The sequence below is a fragment of the Platichthys flesus genome, chromosome 7 (assembly GCF_949316205.1).
Source record: "Platichthys flesus chromosome 7, fPlaFle2.1, whole genome shotgun sequence".
NCBI lineage: Eukaryota > Metazoa > Chordata > Actinopteri > Pleuronectiformes > Pleuronectidae > Platichthys > Platichthys flesus.
Window position 1 is genome coordinate 801,610 of NC_084951.1, and position 21,860 is coordinate 823,469.

The 21,860-nt window shown below is 41.0% G+C and overlaps 1 protein-coding gene across 4 annotated transcripts in view; it reads right to left on the minus strand.

Moving 5' to 3' along the window:
* gpr173 (G protein-coupled receptor 173) overlaps nucleotides 1–20,312 on the minus strand; it is a 33,450-nt gene extending 13,138 nt beyond the window's left edge. The window contains exons 1-3 of one of the 4 annotated variants that reach the window (XR_009921182.1): nucleotides 19,735–20,312; nucleotides 19,464–19,542; nucleotides 17,730–18,148 (exon numbers count right to left, since the gene is read on the minus strand). The gene's annotated coding sequence lies outside the window, so the exon portion shown is untranslated. Of the gene's footprint in view, nucleotides 1–17,729; nucleotides 18,149–19,463 lie in introns of those variants that run through there. The other 3 variants (XM_062392352.1, XR_009921181.1, XM_062392353.1) reach the window with 3 other exon arrangements.
* Between the last annotated feature and the right edge of the window lie 1,548 nt (nucleotides 20,313–21,860).

Below are 21,860 nucleotides of genomic sequence, written 5' to 3' on the forward strand. Positions count from 1 at the left end.
CACCACGATCAGCCCACATGACTCAGAATCCGCCACACTGGATCCAACACCGCGACCCCCGGTGCGCGATCCACAAACCGTAATCCATGGTGCGGCCACAGAGGCCCTGGATCTGCGGGTGATAAAGCAAAGGGATTCCGGGGAAGGGGGATAGGGATGGAGAAGAGGAAGGAGAAGCTGGAAAGAGAAGCTCCGTGTGTCATGTGTCATAAAATAGAACAAGTAACGTTCTGGCGCACTAATTAGCTCTAACTATAAGCTTTATCAAAAAGGAAGGTTTTGAGCCTACTTTTAAACGAACAGATGGTGACTGCCTCCCGAACTGAAAGTGGTAGATTATTCCACAGCCGAGGGGCTTGATGGCTAAAAGCTCTGGCTCCTACTCTACTTTTAGAGAATTTAGGGACGACAAGTAGGCTTGAATTCTGGGAGCGGAGTGCTCTAGTGGGATTATAAGGTATTAACAGCTCTTTAAGGTATAAAGGCGCTATATTATTAAGGGCCTTGAAGGTGAGGAGGAGAATTTTAAATTCTATTCTAGATTTAACTGGAAGCCAGTGTAGCGATGCTAATATTGGAGAAATGTGCTCTCTTCTCTTTGTTCTCGTCAGGACACGTGCTGCAGCATTTTGGACAAGCTGTAGAGTCTTTAACGACTTCCTGCTGGAGCCTGATAATAATGAATTACAATAGTCCAGTCTCGATGTAACAAAGGCGTGGACTAGTTTTTCTGCATCTTTTTGTGAAAGGACATGTCTAATTTTTGAAATATTACGCAAGTGGAAAAAAGCGGTCCTAGAAATTTGTTTTAAGTGACTATTAAAGGATAAATCAGGATCGAAGATCACTCCCAAGTTCCTGACTGTTTCATTGGAAGCAAGGGCAATGTCGTCTAGCGCAGCTATATCATTAGATAATGCATCTCTAAGGTGTTTGGGGCCAAGTATTATAACCTCTGTTTTGTCTGAGTTTAATAAGAGAAAATTGCGGGTCATCCAGGTTTTTATGTCCTTGAGACATGTTCGAAGTTTAGTTAATTGATTACTTTGTTCAGGTTTTATTGACAAATATAACTGGGTGTCATTCACATAGCAGTGGAAATTTACCGAGTGTGTCCTGATAATGTTTCCTAGTGGAAGCATATATAATGAGAATAAAATTGGGCCGAGCACAGAGCCCTGTGGAACACCATGATTAACTTTGGTGCGCACAGATGACTCATCATTAATTTGCACAAATTGGGAGCGATCAGAAAAATACGATTTAAACCAGTTAAGGGCGGTTCCATTAATGTTAATTAACTGTTTTAGTCTTTGTAATAAAATTTGATGGTCAATTGTGTCGAATGCTGCACTGAGATCTAACAGAACGAGGACAGACACAAGTCCCTGATCTGAGGCTATTAAAAGGTCATTAGTGACTTTTGCCAAGGCTGTCTCTGTACTGTGATTGGCTCTTAACCCCGATTGAAAGTCTTCTCATATATTATTTTCCTGGAGAAACTCACACAGCTGATTGGCTACCACTTTTTCTAAGATTTTAGAAATGAAGGAGAGGTAAGATATTGGTCTGTAATTGGCTAAAACCTCTGGGTCTAGGGTGGGTTTTTTGAGTAGGGGTTTGATGACAGCTATTTTAAAAGACTGTGGTACATAACCTGATGATAATGACAGATTGATAATGTTAAGTAACGAACTATCAATTAGGGGCAGAATGTCTTTAAGTAATTTGGTAGGAACGGGTACTAAGATACAGGTTGTTGGTTTAGAACCTGTGATTAATTTGGTAAACTGATCACGGGTGATCAGAGAGAAGCTGTCTAAGTAATGGGTAGGATTCTCAGCCGTTTCTGAGATCTCTGTTGTTGGGAGGGTATTAGTGCCAATTGAGGGCAGGAGATAGTTGATTTTATTTCTAATAGTTTGAATTTTATCATTAAAAAAGGTCATAAAGATATTGCTATTTAGGGATGGAGGAATACTGGGTTCGGTGGAGGTGTGACTCTCTGTCAGCCTGGCTACAGTGCTGAAGAGAAACCTGGGGTTATTTTTATTGTCTTCTATTAGTTTTGAATAGTAGGCGGCTCTTGCTTTGTGGAGAGCCTTTTTATATTCTTTAACACTATTCTTCCAGTCTATGAGGTTTTCAACATTGTTGCTGGAGCGCCACTTCCTTTCTAGTTTTCTTGATAATTGTTTTAACTCATTTGTCTGGGAATTATACCACGGAGCTAATTTACTATGTTTGACATTTTTCTTTTTTAGAGGCGTTATTGAGTCTAATGTTAATCGTAATGAGTCTGCAGAGCTATCGACGAGGTGGTCGATCTCAATGGAGCTCAGGGTTTTAAAGAATTTGTTGTTTATATCTACTGCTAATACGGGTTTAAATGTAATTGGGATTATTTCCTTAAATTTAGCTACAGCACTATCAGGTAGACATCTAGAAAATGAATTTTTTATTAGTGGCATATATTCAGTTATTGAAAAATCAAAGGTTATTAAATTATGGTCTGATAGAACTGGATTGCGCGGAAGTACTGTTAAATTTTCAATTGCGACACCGTACGATAATACAAGGTCAAGTGTGTGGTTACCACAATGAGTAGGTTTGTGCACACACTAACTGAAACCAATAGTTTAAAAGTCTAGTATTGAAATAAATGCTACGCTAAGGCAATCTTTATTATTATCAACATGAATATTAAAGTCACCAACAATAATAATTTAAATAGGTCTTTAGGACTAAGTTTGATAAAAACTCAGGGAATTCCTTTAAAAATTCAGTATAAGCCCTGGGAGCACGGTAAACTACGGCAAATATGATTGGCTGTTGGTGGTTCCTGGATTGGCGTGGAAGACTAAGAACCAGACATTCAAATGACTTGTAGCTGAGTTTAGGTTTAGGATTAATTGATAGACTGGAGTTAAAAATAGCAGCAACTCCACATCCTCGCCCAATTTCTCTAGGAACCTGTGAATTGATATGACTGGGGGGAGTAGATTCATTTAGACTGACATAATCATCAGGATGCAGCCACGTCTCAGTGAGGGACAATAAATCTATGTTGTAATCAGAGACTATTTCATTAACTAAAAGAGCCTTTTTTTCCAGTGATCTAATGTTTAAAAGACCACATTTAAAAGTCTGGGTTTCCTGTATTGTTTCAGAGGTTGTTTTAATTTGTATTAAATTTTTGTTTGGAGTTCTCGCTCTATTATTGTTTAATTTTAATAATTTAATCGGACGGTGAACAGACACAATCTCTATGGGGTTTTGTGACTGATCCAGAGGGAGCGCAGAGAAGTGTTTAGCACTGCAGCTCTGCTTCCTGGTCCCAACTATGGGTTGTCATGTTATAGACTTAGTAATATTCCTAGATAAGAGAGCTGCTCCATCCCAAGTGGGATGAACGCCGTCTCTCCTAACAAGACCAGGTTTTCTCAAAAAAGTTAGCCAATTATCTATAAAGCCCACGCCGTTTACAGGACACCACCTCGACAGCCAGCGGTTAAAAGACAACATGCGGCTAAACATGTCATCACCTGTTGTATTAGGGAGCGGGCCAGAGAAAACTACTGTGTCCGACATCGTTTTAGCAAAAGCACACACCGACTCAACATTCAATTTAGTGACCTCCGACATACGAAGCCGGGAGTCGTTGCTGCCGACGTGAATTACGATTTTATTGTATTTACCTTTTTTAGATTTAGCCATTAACTTAAGTTTAGATTCGATGTCGCCGGCTCTGGCCCCTGGGATACAATTAACTATGCTCGCTGGTGTCGCTAACCTGACGTTTCTCAGAACCGAGTCGCCAATAATCAGAGTTTGTTTATCAGCGGGTGCCTCGCTGAGTGGAGAGAATCTATTTGAAACGTGAGCTGGTGGCTCTTTAATCGTGGGCTTTCTAAGTCTAGCACTATGCCCCCTCTGGAACGTCACCCATCTGCCCTGGGCTCCCGGCTGCACGGGACTAGTCTGGGGACTGCTCGTTAAGGCTAAGCTACGTGCTAAGCTAGGTGGCTCCGCGGCTAGCGGGAGCCGGCTAACTACAGCTAACGGAGTTTCTAAGCTGCTGAGCCGAGCTTCTAAGTCGCTAAGCCGAGCCTCCATCGCTATCAACACACTACATTTATTACATGTACCACTACTGTTAAGGGAGGCAGAGGAGTAGGTAAACATTAGACACTCGGAGCAAGAGAGAGCAGTAGAGCAACAGGGAGAGAGAGAAGACATCGCTGCTATATAGCTACGAAGGTGAGCTCAGACAGAACACAGAATCACTAAGCACGATAGAATAAGGGTTGGTATGTGCGAGTGTTTAACTACAGACCGGTGATTTTAGCCGTAGTGCTACAGGGAAACAGTTGTGTTTAGCAGCGGAGCTAATTCGCAGAGCGACCACCACCAGTGGCAAGAAAACAGGAAATGCGCAGCACGCTTACCGTAATGACGTTGGAGACCTGAAGAGCTTGCTGCTTTTTTTCTAGCAGCTGTCTTCGTTGGGGAGGGTGGGTTAGGGTTACATGTCACTGCCTGTAATTTGTTAATCTTTTCGAATCCAGCACAATGCACTAGTCACACCTTATCTCTTAACATTTTGCTTAGGTCACTGCGCTCATGTTTCAACTTTATTTATCAAGCGCTATGAACAGACATCTGGGTCTAGTGAGTTGGAATGTTAAGGGTCTGAACCATCCTGTAAAAAGAAGAAAGGTCTTCTCACATTTGAAACAACTTAAAGCAGAAATAGCTTTCCTACAAGAAACCCATATTCGCAGTTCAGATAACGTCCGTCTGTTGTCTAGAAGGTCGGGACAGGGATTTCACTTCTCTTTGCAAGCAAAAGCCCGGGGAGGTTCAATTCTCATGAGTCAAGATATTCCCTTTGTGCAACATGATGTGATCTCTGATAGGTTCGGTCGGTATGTGATGTGTTTTTTTTGAACGCCTGTTTTCATTGCTCCCAAATCTAAATACATATTCTCTTATCCTCGGAGGTGATTTTAATTGTTGGTTGGACCCGGTTTTGGACCGATCTTCTACTAAACCCAGCACAGCGAGTAGGTCAGCCCGTTCTATTCAAGATTTTCTCTCTAACTATGGTGCTTGTGATATATGGCGTTTTTTTGCATCCATACGACAGGGAATACTCTTTTTTTCCGCACGTCCATCACACGTACTCAAGGTTCGATTATTTCTTTATCGATAACGAACTTATTCCACTGGTTCATTTGTGCGCTTATCAAAGTATTGTCATCTCGGATCACGCACCTAATGTCCTGACCATGTCTTTCCCTGGCCTCCCTCAGAGGAACAGAGAGTGGCGATTCAATTCAACTTTGCTATCGGATGATAACTTCGTCAAATTCATGCAGGAGGAAATAGCCTTTTTTCTTACTACAAATATGTCTCCAGACATTTCTTGTTTAATTGTGTGGGATGCTCTTAAAGCCTACCTTCGGGGGCAGATTATAGCCTACACCGCACAAGAAAAAGCGAAAATCTCACCAAGAACAATCAGACCTTGCCCACCAAATCAGAGAAATTGACAAACAATACGCCCAGACTAAGTGTCCAGATTTGTATAAAAAACGGCTGGAACTTAAGACCAGATTCGATCTGCTCACCGCCTACTCAATTGAACAATCACTTTTAAAGAGTAAAACCATGTTTTACATACACTCTTGATCAAAATCTTAAGACCAGTTAAAAAATTGCATGAATTTGCATTTTGCACTGTTGGATCTTAGGAAGGTTCTAAGTAGAGCTTCAAAATGCAGAAAGAAGAAATGGGAACAAGAGACCAAAAGTTGTGACCACACTGTGAAGATCTCTTGATGGCAAAGGCAAAAAAGCTCATCGTCTTTGAACGTGGTAGGATTGTCGAACTGCATAAACAAGGCCTCTCACAACGTGCCATCGCTGCTGAGGTTGGACGCAGTAAGACAGTCATTTTGCATTTCTTAAAAGATCCTCCGGGTTATGGAACAAAAAAGTGGTAGACCCAAAATAATCTCACCGGCGCTGAGCCGGAGGATCCGAATGGCTGTCCGTCAAGATCCTCGTCCCAAATTAAGGCCATTACTGGGGCTGACTGCAGCCCAATAACCATCAGACGGCATCTGCGAAGGAAGGGCTTCAAAAACAAGAAACGTCTTCAAAGCCCACGTCTCCTTCAACGCCACAAAATTGCCCGTTTAGACTTTGCAAGGTAGCACCAAACATGGGACATTCAAAGGTGGAAGAAAGTTTTATTCTCTGACGAGAACAAATTTAACCTTGATGGTCCTGATGGCTTCCAACGTTACTGGCATGACAAGGAGATGCCACCTGAGATGTTTTCTACGCGGCACAGTGGAGGGGGCGCCATCATGATCTGGGGTGCTTTTTCCTTCAATGGAACAATGGAGCTCCAGGTTGTGGTGGGGCGTCAAACAGCAGCTGGCTATGTGGAGATGTTGCAGCGGGCATCCCTCATGACTGAGGGCTCTCGTCTGTGTGGTAACGACTGGGTTTTTCAGCAGGACAACGCTTCAATTCACAATGCCCGTCTGACCAAGACTTTTTTCCAGGAGAATAACATCACTCTTTTGGACCATCCTGCGTGTTCCCCTGATCTTAATCCAATTGAGAACATTTGGGGATGGATGGCAAGGGAGGTTTACAAAAATGGACTTCAGTTCCAGACAGTGGATACCCTTCGTGAAGCCATCTTCACTACTTGGCGAAACATTCGCACTAGCCTTTTGGAAACACTTGCATCAAGCATGCCAAAACGAATTTTTGAAGTGATCAACAATAATGGTGGAGCTACTCATTACTGAGTCAGTTTTTGACACTTTAATTTCTGTTTAAGGAGGGGTTTTTTTAGCTGTGGTTTTAAACTTTTGATCAGCTGATGAAAAGCCTACTTCAGTTAAATTGTTGTTTTCAATAAATTGCCTGCTCACAACTTTTGGGCTCTTGTTCCCATTTATTCTTTTTGCATTTTGAAACTCTACTTAGAATCTTCCTAAGATTCAACCGTGCAAAATGAAAATTCATGCAATTTTTTAACTGGTTTTAAGATTTTGATCAGGAGTGTATATGGAGACAAATCTGACAAATTATTAGCCAATCAACTCAAAGGTCACAAAGCAAAACAAAATATTTCTAAGATCCGGTTACCAAATGGCCTTATAACTGCAGATCGCCTACAGATTAATGAAGCATTCAGGGACTTTTACACCCAGCTTTATACCTCAGATTGTCAGAGTGATTCTGATGCAATCTCTGACTTTCTAAGTGGTCTTAACATCCCTAGTCTTTCATCAGACATAACGAAAAGATTGGAAGAACCTATATCCCAGACAGAAATGGCTTCAGCCACTTTTTCAATGCAGTCAGGCAAGTGCCCAGGCCCTGATGGCTTCCTGGCAGAATTTTTTAAGAAATTCTCTCTGCTGCTTTCCCCACTGTTATGCTCAGTCCTCTCTGAATCTTGCAGGCAAGGTTCACTTCCTCCATCATTTACTGAGGCCTGTATTACCCTTATTGCAAAGAAGGGTAAAGATCTGACTGAATGTGCCTCCTACAGGCCTATTTCCCTCCTTAACACGGATGCTAAAATTGTAGCCAAGGTCCTAGCCCATAGATTGGAGACTGCCCTCTCTACAATCATATCCAAAGACCAAACTGGCTTTCTTAAAGGCAGGCAATCCTATTTTAATATTAGACGACTGCTTGACATTATCTACTCTCCCTCTGAAGATATCCCAGAATGCATTGTCTCTCTCGATGCAGAGAAGGCATTCGACCGGGTTGAGTGGGGGTACTTATTTGCTGTGCTTGACAAATTTGGCTTTGGCCCAAAATTTACTTCATGGGTTAAGTTACTTTATTCGCACCCCACAGCCACAATTCGCACAAACTCACAGCGGTCAAGACCGTTCAACTTGCATCGCGGAACCCGCCAAGGATGCCCCCTGCTTTTCGATATGGCCATTGAGCCGCTTGCTACAGCACTCCGTACTTGCAAGGACATATCCGGCATCTGGAGAGGTAGCGAGGAGCATAGAGTTTCACTATATGCTGACGATCTTTTGCTTTTTATTTCTTATCCGACCGCCTCACTACCTCCCGCTCTTTCGCTGCTCAGTCAGTTTGGTAAATTTTCAGGCTATAAGTTAAACCTTAACAAAAGCGAGCTGTTTCCTATCAACAACATCGCACAAACTTTAGACCTTGCCAATTTGCTTTTTAGAATTGAGAATAAGAAGTTTTCCTATCTAGGCATCTCAGTTACAAGAAAGCACAAAGATCTATTCCAAGACAACTTTACCATGTTATTGAATCAGACTAAACAAATATTAGCACAGTGGTCACCCATGTCATTATCTCTTGTCGGACGTATTAACCAAAATGTCTGTACCTCTTCCAGGCCCTACCTCTCTTTATCCCTGGATCCTTTTTTCAACTTTCTTGATTCAGTTATTTCTTCATATTTATGGCTAGGTAAACGACCAGGTTTGAACAGGAACCACCTGCAGAAAACCAAGGCTTCTGGTCGTCTTGCTCTCCCAAATTTTCATTTTTATTACTGGGCTGCTAACTTGCGCTGTCTTGCGTTTTGGTCTTTTTACTACAGCCAATCTGACTGCCCTGACTGGGTAGAGATGGAACTACAGTCGGAGGATAATATGTCAATTCTTGCACTTCTCGGATCCCCACTTCCTTCACTCAGATTCATAAAAAAATCCGGTGGTTAAACATTCTTTAAAAATTTGGGCACAATTTAGGAAATATTTTGGATTTCACAGCTTCTCTCTTCTGAGCCCCATCGCATCAAACTATCTTTTTAAACCGTCCTGCCAGGGTTCAGCTTTTCGTGAATGGCACAGGAGGGGTATCATGCGCTTTAAAGACCTGTTCATAGGCAACAGCCTGGCATCTTTTGAGCAGCTAAGTGAAAAATTCAGTCTTCCCAAGTCAAATTTTTTCAGATATCTTCAAGCAAGGCATTTTGTTGTTTCTCACTTACCTGGCTCTTTAATATCAACAGACTTGACCACTGTTGATAGAGTCCTCTCTGTAAATCCACTTAAAAAAAAGTTAATTTCATCTCTGTATAGCATGGTTTTGGATCTTGGGCTTGCCTCCACAGATCGGCTTAGAACAGCATGGGAGGAAGACTTGGGTCTCTCTCTATCACAGGACACTTGGACTTCCATACTTAAACTGGTTAGCTCGACCTCCCTCTGTGAGTGATATATTTTGATTGACTGTACATGTGTTGACTGGCGGAGAAATGTCTTGTACCTGCAGCTAGTTTATGTGTAGTGTTTTTTTTTTAAAGTTTTTAGGTCCATTTGAGAGATAAAGATGCTGAAAAACAACTTGTTTGTCTCTGGCTGTGTTTGGGAGATGTAGGGCTCAACTCAGCAAGAGAAGTAGACCTTCAGGCTGAGATGGTGCTGATTCGAGTGGTGGAGGAGTACATGGCCATGTACCGGGAGCAGACGGTGAAAGCAGATAGCAGTTCAAGGCTCTCCAGAGTTAAGAGGAGCCTTACAATGCATGTTGTGCTCAGTACAACACGAGACGTGACGCACAGTTAAAATGACCGGAGTGACACGCAGACACGATCCAACCCCTTCGATTAATAACTAAACACGTGACCATACATTTGTCACCTAAATCATCCCAATAAAAAATTGAACAAATGAACGCCAGCTAGTTCCTTTTAAGTCAGCTTGGAAAGGGATAAGTAGTAGAACTGGATCATAACACTACTGTGACCAATTCTGCATGAGACTGAGGAAACTTTTAACAGGGTAGAAATAAGGTAGAAACCTAAAAGAGAGCCACATGTGAGGGATCCCTCTCCCAGGGCCAACAGAAGTGCAATAGATGTCACGTGTAAAGGAGAACATCATCAAGCTAAAGGTTTTAGAAGCATTGATAAAGGTAAACATTTTGAAGCATAACAGAAGGTCAATGAATTGATGGGTTATTGTCAGAAATGGTGAAGTATCTGAGGAGAAATCCTATATATCAAGCAGTCCTGCTGCAATCCTAGTCTATGGTCAGCAGCAAGCAAGTTCATGAACCACCATCAAGATCGGATGCCACTATAGTCCACAGTCATTGTCCACTGCCGCCATTAGGATCCATTATCAGCTGGCACCTTGATCATGGTCCACCACCATTACGATCTCTGATACGCGATCCACAGATCATAATCATAATGATGTGGCCAGAGCCGCGGCCCTGGATCTGCAGACGATAAGGCAAAGGGACTCTGCACAACACCCAGTTTATTTTGTAATTGTTTACCTAGAAATCTGACGTAGCAGTGATATTACACCAAAAATATAAAATGATATGTTGTTGCTTGTCAATGACATATGCTTGGCTATGCTAACTCTCCAAATTTTATCTCATTACCATGTAGCATATGGAAAATATGTTTTACGTAAAAACATTGGAATCAGATTTTCAAATGTATTAAATATAAATGATATTTAGAATTTATGATCAACTGAAGTTGGTTAAAAGCATTAAGTCAATGAAAGTTTTATAGCAGTTTTAGGGAGTGGCCCCTTTTGGCCACACAGGTGCAGAAAGGACGTTTTTTTAACACAGCCATTAGGGTTAAAGTAGACCTAAGTACTCAAATGAATACCAGTACTATAAAGTATGAAGTTGTGTGTGCGTGAACTCGATTATGGTCTTAGTTTGAGAATTGTTACAGCCCTATTCATTAAAATGCTGAAAAATGTCTTAATATTGTACTGATGATTTTCCTTTATCATGTTACATTGTGGTAATGTTTAATAAAGAACATTGTATAATCTGTTAACTCAACAGTGTCATCAAAATCTTAGGAACACTTAATGGAAAGGTCCTGTCATTTATGACATCCTCAAAACTTTTCTGAATTTGAAAAGAAAGACACAAATATTTTTAATGAAAAATTAGAAACGAAAAGAGCAAGGCTAGCTAGTTTGTAGGACAAAGTCTGTTGTTTGTGCCTGATGAAGTGTTGCAGCTTCCTAGGGGTCTGCTGATTTAAAGTAGCAGTGTGTACGATGTCTAAGGCTTTCTAATGCTCTCTTGCAAAAAAGGGGACAAAATCCTCATATCTGTAGTGAGCCTAAAATAAAAACCATAGCATTTGTATAGAATTGAATAATAACATAATAATAATTATAGAATATTCCTTATAAATTCATAATATCTCCATTCAAGCCGGTCCCCCCCATCGCCATGTTGGATCGCCATATTGCTACAAAAGCCCTGAAGGCACAAGCCGGTCTGAGGTGGTGTCTCGCTTATGTTTAATGCCTCTTCTTCTGTCTTTTTTTGGCGGTTGGCAAAGAACAATTTTGTGCATTAGCACCAGCTGGTCTGGAGTTTAGACACTTAGACTGAGTAGTTTGTGAACAGAAAAGAAGGATAATACTAAATAATAATTGACCACCTGAAATCCAAAGGAACAGCAGAGGCTTCATCTGAGAAGTGAAAGTTGTTTTTTTTTGCAGGTGAAAGTTACAGGAGTGAATATGCAGGGTTTTTCCTGGCCGAAAATCAGACGTGGGTGGTACTGAGCCGTCAGACCGGGGGGCAAGAGTGTACAAAGACAGTCCACAGGTCAATCAATCAAACCTGTGTGTGAGCAGGCGGACTGGGACAACAATTCAGGCCGGTAATTTGACTCCTTTCCAGATCAACCCTTTCAGAAAAAGCACCAGACCTCTAATACTGTAAGCTAACCCTTTTTGTTGATGAAACGGTTAATTCCTAAAAGAAACCAATTTATCTGACGCAGAACATGAAATGTTGAAAAGATCCTGGGCTGATGAAGTATATTAGTCTTCACACCGATCAGGGAGAAAAATGGGAGTATCCATACTTATACACAGACAAATTAACTTCACACAAACACTGGTAAATAAAGCTACAGAGGGGAGATATATTATAGTTAATGGTTTAATTGATGGCATAGAAGTGTCCCTCATAAATGTATATGCACCTAATGAAGACGAGCCCGGCTTTATCAGGACATTGTTCAATAAGATTTTACAATATAGTTCAGGACTGCTACTGATGGGAGGAGACCTGAATTGCGTAATGTCACAATTAATCGACTGACAACCTGCCTCTAAAGCTCCACTCTCTAGAATGAGCAGAATGCTCAAATACCAATCCCTGGAAGCAGGCCTAGTAGATATATGGAGAGGCAAGTTTCCGAGAAGCAGGGATATCACTTTCTATTCAAGCACACATGCATCCTAATCAAGCATTGATTTGCCGCTAAAGCAGAGCTACATAGGATGGAAGACCAACATCTAAACAATGGAGACTTAATGCATCTCTCCTTAATGATAAAGAATTTACCACCTTTGTCACAGCAGAACACAAAGAATACTTGGATAATAATACCTCGGCGGAAATTAGAAGATAAAATAAAAGATTTAGAGAACAAACATTAACAATCAGCGTCGGCCAGTCTCCTAAATGACTTAAACACAACACGGAGAGAACTCAACAGCCTACTATCAGACAAAATTGAGCGATGTTTAAGATTCACAAACCAAAGATATTATGAACACGGTAACAAGGCAAGAAGATTATTAGCATTCAGATTAAGAAAACAACAATCATCTAATACATTACAGAAAATAAAATCAAAAAGAAACGTTTGTTAGAAAACCAGATAAAATTGCAGAATCCTTTGCTGAGTTTTATGAATCTTTATACAAAAATACAGATACCTACTCTGATGATGCCATCTTACAGTTCCTAAACCCTATAAAACAAACTGAACTGACAGAACCAGCAGCTAAGGAATTAGATGAGCCTATTGAGGAATGGGAGATCAAGCAACTGATCTCAAAGCTAAAAAATAATCAAAGCCCAGTACCAGACAGATATATTAATGACTTTTATAAAACCTTTCAGGATATGTTATCACCCCACTGCTAAAAGCATACCACCATGCATTAGAATCACTATATAGCCACAATAGTCGTAACTTCTAAAGAAGGTGAAGACCCCACAGAGTGCCAATCTTATAGACCAGTGATTCTCAAAGTGGGGTGCACGGACACTCTCCAGGGGGGGGACAAAAAAAATTAAATAAAAAAGACCGACCACCTGTCACTGGTTAGTGACAACTCTCTCAGTGGTGAAATACTAGGGGCTGGACTGACTGGACAAATCAAATACTGTTTCATTCCCTGATCCACCAATCAAAAGAGGAGTGTTATCATTTGAACGCGAGTTTCTCGTACTCTTCCTAGTACAAAAGTAACTGTAGGCATGGTCAGTTCTCACCCTCACTGAGACGACACCCTGCAGAGTTTGTGCGATTGCTCTTGTTTCCACTATACATCAGATATTCATTGCTTTATAAACAGTCTTTTTAAAGACTCACTCCTTCGTTAGTAATACCTTCCTGCACTTGCAGTAGGCCTATTCATAGCCTAATCTAAGGAGTAATTTGCTCCACAGCCTTTTTTAGAAAGTTCATAGCCCAAAGAGCTAGCCTTCTAGCTAGCTAGCTTCTTCCAACTGCAGCTAGCACTTTTCTCCTTAACACCTACCTTTAAATCTACCTTTACATCTTCAATCATCCACCGTGTGGGATGATTGAAGATGATTGAAGACTATCCCTAACCAGCTTTGGGGGGGCCCAGCTTGCAAAAGTTTGAGAACCCCTGCTATAGACAAATATCGCTGCTGAGGAGGGATCTGCGCATTCTAGCAATCTTTGCAAGAAGAGTCAATCATATAATCACTGAAATTATCCACCCGGACCAGATGGGATTCACCACAAGAAGATACTATGGCTATAACTTGCGACGCTTATTAAACACTATATCCCATCAAAAAGAAGAGAAATCAGAATCAATGATTATGTCTCTAGATGATCAAAAAGCATTTGAGTATCATGGCAATATATATTCCAAACACTAAAACGATTCAAATTTGGCCCCAACTTTCGAAATTGGATACAAACATTATATTCATCACCACAGGCAGCTGTTAAAGTTAATGGACTTAGATCACAAAAATTCACACTGGAACGCAGCTGCAGACAAGGCTGCCCTTTATCACCTCTGCTGTTCGCAATTAGTATTGAATCCTTGGCTCAACTCATCCGAGATGATAACAAAATAACAGAAAAGCATAAAATATCCCTTTACGCTGATGATGTACTGCATCAACTATACCACATCTAAAGGAGCTTATCTCACACTATGGATACTATTCAGGATACAATGTAAATGTGGGAAAAACAGAGGCTATAGAGGTCAATGGTAACATCTCAAGAAGTGTAAAACTCCAAAGAAGATTTAAGTGGCCAAAAGACAGTATAAAATGCCTTGGCATATACATCCCCCCATCCTTACAGAATTTGTAAGAGGCCAATTACAGTAAAATTATTCGGTGCATTGATAGTTACCTGGACCGATGGTTTATGTTGGGCAAGAGTCCCTACAGAACTAACCATGTGGTAGGATCCACACACAATGGGTCGTAAAAGCGTGGCCTTTGAGCCAAGATGAAGCCAGCTAAAGTCTCCCTCTAAGATCCAGCATGGAGATTGTATCTTCTGGTGTTAACTTAATCCCTGGGGTCTCCCCAGAAACCCCTGCTCTGCTCCTGGCCCCTCCCACTCTCCTTTGACCTCTGACACTCAATTGGCTAAAAGCCAGCATCATCCCATGACCAGCACCTCAAGGAGGCAGGACCTCTCAGGTAGAACAAAACCACTGAGACATCAATAATCGCTGCCATTTTTACCCTGCTCTGAAGACATCACGAGGCCCCTTCGGGGCCTCCCAGCTGTTTTAGTTGCTAAAGGGGGTAACCTTAACTTTTAGTTTATCAGCCATTTTTACCCTGCTCTGAAGACATCATGAGGCCCCTTCGGGGCCTCCCAGCTGTTTTAGTTGCTAAAGGGGGTAACCTTAACTTCTAGTTTATCAGCCATTTTTCCCTGCTCTAAAGACGTCAACAGACCCCTCCGGGTCTTTCCAGATGATTTAGTTGCTAAAGGGGGCAACCAGAGTTATTTTCTTTCATTTCTTTCATTGTCTTTTATCTCAGTCGACGTTTTTATTTTCAAAAGGACTTTTGCTCTTTTAACTTGAAAAGATCAAACAGGAAATTGCACGCGGAACAATCAAGAGACTGTTTCACTTTCCCCACGGACTTTACTTTCTTTTCCCAACAATCTACAAACGGCTTCCACAGCCGTCCCCTGCAGAAGCGCGAGATTCATTCCGCTGAGGAGCACGACCTCCACATCCCTGAAGAAGAAGGACGATGTTCATCCCGTTGAGGAGCAAGATGAATCTGGTCCTATTCGGCCCAGCCGACGCCGCTGCGACAGAGGAACCAGCGCAACAGAGCTTGAGCGGCCACGATTATTCACTGGACTTCCGAAATATCCGCGCGTCACGCGCATGCAACACCGTGAAGGTCACAGTAAGAGGCTTTATTGTCTGGGCAGATGTTAATCTAATACGTAGCGTATTGTTTTAATACTTGAATGTATTTGTTTTGTATGAGACCGCAGAGTCTCCAGTGTTTTAGCGGCGATTCGCCACTTCCGGTTTCCGGTTACGGCCTTGTGCCATAGTTTTTAAGCACCGTGAGCAGCGTCTCCAGCTCATTGTGACCGTTTGAACAACTTTAAAGATACTTTACCGGTCAAACCTCAGCACACAACGCCACTTGGGTGCTGAGTGGTAAAGTAAATGTAACTTGTCTCTGACGGTGCTTTTAAGAGCTTCTCTCTCTCTCTCTCTCTCTCTCTCTCTCTCTCTCTCTCTCTCTCTCTCTCTCTCTCTCTCTCTCTCTCTCTCTCTCTCTCTCTCTCTCTCTCTCTCTCTCTCTCTCTCTCTCTCTCTCTCTCTCTCTCTCTCTCTCTCTCTCTCTCTCTCTCTCTCTCTCTCTCTCTCTCTCTCTCTCTCTCTCTCTCTCTCTCTCTCTCTCTCTCTCTCTCTCTCTCTCTCAAACCTGTTTATACACACATCCGATCTGTATTTAGAATACAGTTCATGTAACATAGTTAAATCTATATTCAGAGAGGCTGGACACATCTGGAAGCCATGCGGCCGAACGCCAAAGCAGAGACAAAGAATTCTCTTTGTCTGAAAATCCCTTTGTGTAATTCATGTGACGACCACCAGTGTGAGCTCCGGCCACATGGTGTCATTAACATAGACTCCATTTTGAAGAACGCAAGTTAAACCACCATTTTGAGTCTATTATTGCCACGCCTCCTCTCTCACTCTCCTCCCATTCTGGCTCTAAATTCATAACGGCTCCGCCATCTTGTTTTGTAGTCAATTCGCCATTTTGAGAGTTTTTAGGCCTTGGTTCCACGAATCATGATCGGCCGCCATCTTAGAGGTGACGTGACTTCGTCATCGCCACGCCCCCTTCTTTTTCTCTCTCTCTCTCTCTCTCTCTCGCTCTCTCACACACACCCACACAGACACAGAGACACAGTGATAGACACAGACAGATACACACACACAGATACACATAGATGAATACATGTGTTTTCTAAATTGTGATAAGCTGCTGCTGTTATCTTTGAAATATGGGAGTTTGTTAAAATGAGGAATCATTAAATAACACTAACTGTATTTCACACACACACACAGAGAGACCCTTTGACACAGACACACACACACACACCGAGACAGACATACATAGGTAGACCGCCGGTTTTACATGTATTTTCTGAATTGTGATAAGTGCTGCCGCTGTGTTTATCTTTGAAATATCAGAGCTTGTTAAAATGATGAATCATTGAATAACATTATAACTTTATTTCCCCTTTTTAATAAATTCTTTTGTAATTAAAGTATCTGTAGTCTGTGATTATTTGTGCATATGTATGTGATTGCAGCTGGATTATGATTGCCTGTGCTCGAACTTAGAAGCCTTCACTGTTAATTAAATAATTATTAATATTAAATATTGAGATTATTGATTTGACATTTATCATTATGAGACTGATATTTAAAGATTGAATTGTTGGTCCCTGTAATCAGGGTGGTGCCCCGCGACAATAAGCAATGATTACAGATTTGTATTATTCTTAATTGATAATTGTATTGTTTTCATTAATTATTTTAACTATTATTAATGGATAACCGTATCATTTCTAATTAAATGTGTTACTGTTCTTAATTAATAGCTTTATCATTTTTGATTCTTTTTAATAAATAATTGTTAATTTAATAATCATATTTCATGATTATTAATAATAAACCAACGTCAATTCTACTCCTACTATTGCACAACACCAGTTATTTTGGACAATATCGAAATCACGATTATTCAAACGATTATATGTCATTATTATGAAGTCTATGCTGTATTCTTTAAATGACTGGAGCGTGCGCAATAAAGTGAATCACTTCCGGTTCAGGTAAACACAGATGACGGCTGCGTGTGTTATTCCTTCGTGAAACCAGGATATCGGTGCCCGGTAGGGCACCGATATTCTGATGGTCGATTAGTCATCAATTATTGAAACGATTAATCGGATTATTAATGACATCAATTCTCAATTGCTCTTATTTAGCCTACAGCTTTTAAATTCAGCTTGAGGTTGTTCGAGGTATGTGATGACTGAAAATAAAGACAATAAAGATCGATACTTAAAAAATAAATGTTTTTAATAAACTTTGCTGTTTATTAGGGCACTGTTGACACAAAAGCAAAGACAAATCTAGTTTTTGTGTATTTACAACCAAGGACAGGGCAAGTGCTAATAAAAATAAATTAATTTAAATTCAACTTTCCCTTTTCACTGTGAACCAAGAACAGGCCAAGTGCTGATGCACAAATAAATAAAAAATCAAGTATCCATTTTTTTGTTAATAAAAAGGACAGGGAAAGTATCAGCAATGAAATTGCCGCTACATGGTGTGCTGCTGCTCGAACTTGTTCAACCCTTTTTGTTGATCAGACGGGGCTGCCCTCCATGCTTTTCCACTCCCGCTGTTTTTTTCACCACTGGTCACCGCAGACACAACTCGCCTCCTTCACTTTACGGCTGCTTCAGAGTGAGTGCCGGTCAGCTGAGCCGCTGAATGCTTAGGGGGAAGGACTGAATGGCGCCTCTGCGTCTCTTTCAAAAAAAATGCCAAATAATCATTTGAACACGATTAATCGATAAAATTTCGATTAATCCAGCAGCCCTACCTGGTCTTATTCTCATTTTACTTCTTTTTCTTTCTTCTTTTAATTTAATAAATTATGTATGTAATCAATCATTTATTGTTATCCCCCCTATTTTGCTCTTAGAGTGAGCACTATTTGATGTTTGTTGTTCTTTCAATGCATTGCACACTGTAGCTGAAGACCATGTTTAACAATACTATATACAGCTGTAAAATGGACAAAGAAAGTTACTGTCTGAAAATGCATATTGTTCTGTTGAAAACCAAATAAAAAATAAGTTAAAAAAAAAATAAAAATAACTACACTTCCCTACCTCAGTAAATTGTCTCTAGACTTCCTATAAATGGTTAATGGGCTGTTTCCCAGTAGCCTACAGTTTTGATGAATGCCTATAACAAAGCACATTGCATCGGATTAAAAGCTTTTGCCTAAGATGATGGTGCAGCATTATTTATTCTTCAAATCAGTTCTTCTGTTGGTCTAGTTGTAATAAATTGATTTTATTTTTGGTAGAATACTTGACACTTGCATTGCTAGTCATTTGCTGAACCAGATAAAAAAAAAACGGCCTATGCCGATAAAGCACAAAGTATACAACAACTGAAAAATACTGGCTTAGAACACATAGCTCCTATATATGTGTTTGTGATGAGAACAGTGTGCGATGAACAAGATATTTAGCAAATCAAGATATGGGTTACACTGCAACTGATATGAATTATACTGCAAATGTTTGGGGGCTGGGGGGAACTGAGAGGCTGAAGGAGGGGCTTTATGAAGCTGGAAGTTGGTTGGCAGCAGAGGGCAGAGTCACTGTCAGGATCAGGGTAGCAACAGTAGCCCAATACCTCTGGCTTGCAGTGGGTGGGAGGAGGCAGCAAAGCTCAGTGGATGAGATATAGACAGTCAGTGCAGGTCTTGATGAGGACTGGAGAGCCACCAATTGTTGCAATCCACTACCAAATAACTGTGTGGCTTTATTATCCCACAGTTTACAGCCTACACTTCTTCAGGAGATGGCGCTCTGTTGTGTAGCAGGGGAAATAAATCACTTGGCTCTCCCTGTGCTGAGCAAGGCCCCAAGAGCTGGTGGAGACCAAACCCTATTCCTCATCAACACATCATGGCATTACACTGACCACTGTACATGCTGCTGTGATGAATGCGATGTCAGGCTGTTCTGCATCACTGTGTGTTGCACGCATCATTATTATGAGCATTTTAGCAGGAATACAAAATGGTAGTCGTGGTGTGTTGCTTACCTGCTGTCGGCTGCTTGTCTGTGGCAGACAGGCCGTCGTTGCAGTCTAGATGAAATCCAGGCTACAGCAATCCACCAGCCTGCTCGTACACAACATAAGGTAAACGGTGAATGATCGACAGACAGTTGTGTCAGTGCTCCAGTCCTCTGGTGTCTGGTAAAGCCTGTTGCCAACTAATTTTAAAAGAAGCTGCGTTTTCTTTTCTTTCTTGTCCATGTCATGTCAGGATAGCTCCATTGGCAGGGCAAAATGATGGCTCATCACTGCTTACAGTATTTCACTGGTGAAAGGCGACGGCTCCTATCTCCATCCGGTGTCTATAAACTGCGGTCAAAGCCGTCCTGTGGCATCGGCTGTGGATTTATCGCTTCCTGAAGCCGACACACACCAGCAGACGCCCTATAGCGCTGCTCCTGCTCGTAGTTTTCAGAAACCCTGCCGATCCGTCGCCGCATTGTTCCAGTCAAGGCGAGGAGAGTTTAGAAATCCGTCAGCATGCCGAAACAACCACAGTAAAGTCTGCTCGCTAGCTAACGCACTGAGGCCACACAGCCGCGGGCAGGTCTGTGGGATGAGGACGATAGTGACGCCAATCCACATCGTGTCCCGCAGCCCCCTAGCATACAGGCTTATCACTACAAGCCGAGACAAGGTGCAGCATTATGAGTAGAAATGTCATCGGTCTGTGTCCGGAGCAAGAGGCTGGTGTTCGGCAGGTTTGGGGAATAAATGCAGCATCCAACGGTCACTGAACACTTCACGGACAGGGGCGGTCAAAGCTTTCTGGGGGAAGTGCCCCCACAGAGAGCCATTGCATGCATAGTATGAATATTTAGAACGACATGAATATATGGAGTTCAATTTTGAATGTGTCTCACTGCATATTTACCCGGAAATATTTGTTTTCTATTTGTCTTTTACATTTTTACGTCTGTTCCCCCACTAGCAGCATATGTAATATATAGCCACTTGAATTCTCTGGTTTTGCAAAACAGCATCAGATGACATATTCCAATACTTGTTGAACTGGAAAACTTCCTTGCTATTGGTATTGGTGAAACTTTTTATATATCACTTCAACTTGAGGATCATATTTCCATTGATGCAGCATTTATAGTCCTTATCAATCTTGTTTATTAAAATGCAGGCACAAACTAATTACATAACTTGCCCAAGATCGTCTGTTTAATTTTTGATTAGTCTTTAAACTTGCTTATTGTGTCTCAGCTGTAATGCCCACATTCATCATTGCTAACTTTGTGATAAAAATACATTGGGGGCGAGAAGTAGTTTAATTACTGCTACTTTAAAATCCTGAAGCTGGTTTCTATATTAATCTGATTAGATTAGATTAGATGAGATAGATTCAACTTTATTGTCATTGCACAGTACAAGTACCTATACAACAAAAAAGGCAGTTAAAGTGCAGAGTATTGTGCATAGTGGAATAAGAAAATAAATAGGAAGTACAGTTAGAAATATAAGTGGAATATGAACAGTATTAAGAGGTAGGGTATGATGAAAGAATGATGAATACACCATGAGCAAGATAAATATAAATACACTATAGGTGGGATAATACAGTAGTAGAAAAAAATATAACTACTGCAAATGTACAAATGTTCAAATGTCAGGTGTGCTAATGTTCAGTGAATGTGCATATAATGTGAATATAGGACTGTTAATTAAGGAAAGTAAAAAAGTTTTTTTGCAATAAGGTCCATTAGACATTGATGGTTTAGATTAAGAGATTGGTGAAGTAAACTCAGAAAATATATAACAGGAAAGTGGTCTTAATATAAATCTTGTTTTATATTTGGTTCTGAGGGTACTGTGATGACAATTTGACCTGGTGAGACTTCTGATAAAAAAAGATTTGGGAATAATAGTCTTTTGAGTATACTTTACTCCTTGCAAGGAAGAGCATTCTGCAGAGGGAATGACAAAGAAAGAGTAGCAGGCATATGCTTTTTATGCACATGCAATGTGTGCGTGTATGTGTGTGTGTGTGTGTCCGTGTCCTTGTCCGTGTCTGTGTCTGTGTGTGTGTGTGTGTTTGTGTGTGTGTGTCAACTGAGTGAATAGTAAAATCCCGGGACATAGACCAAGGCTGAAGGCCTCTTCGAGGTCTTTGTGTTGGAGACGAGCACAGTCTCTGATTTGTTGTTCTAATGGGGCAGTTACACAAGCAGAAATAGTATGCATAAATAGAGATAATATATAGTGTTTTATAATGGTAAGAATTTCCATTACAATACTGACAGTGTATCTATGCTATTCGGGGCGGGGAGCTGTTATTTTAACACCACTTATAATCCAAATATTCCAACTTTCAATGAATATATGTTATTCAACATAGCATTTAGGAAGTTTTACTATTAGTATCTGGTACACATA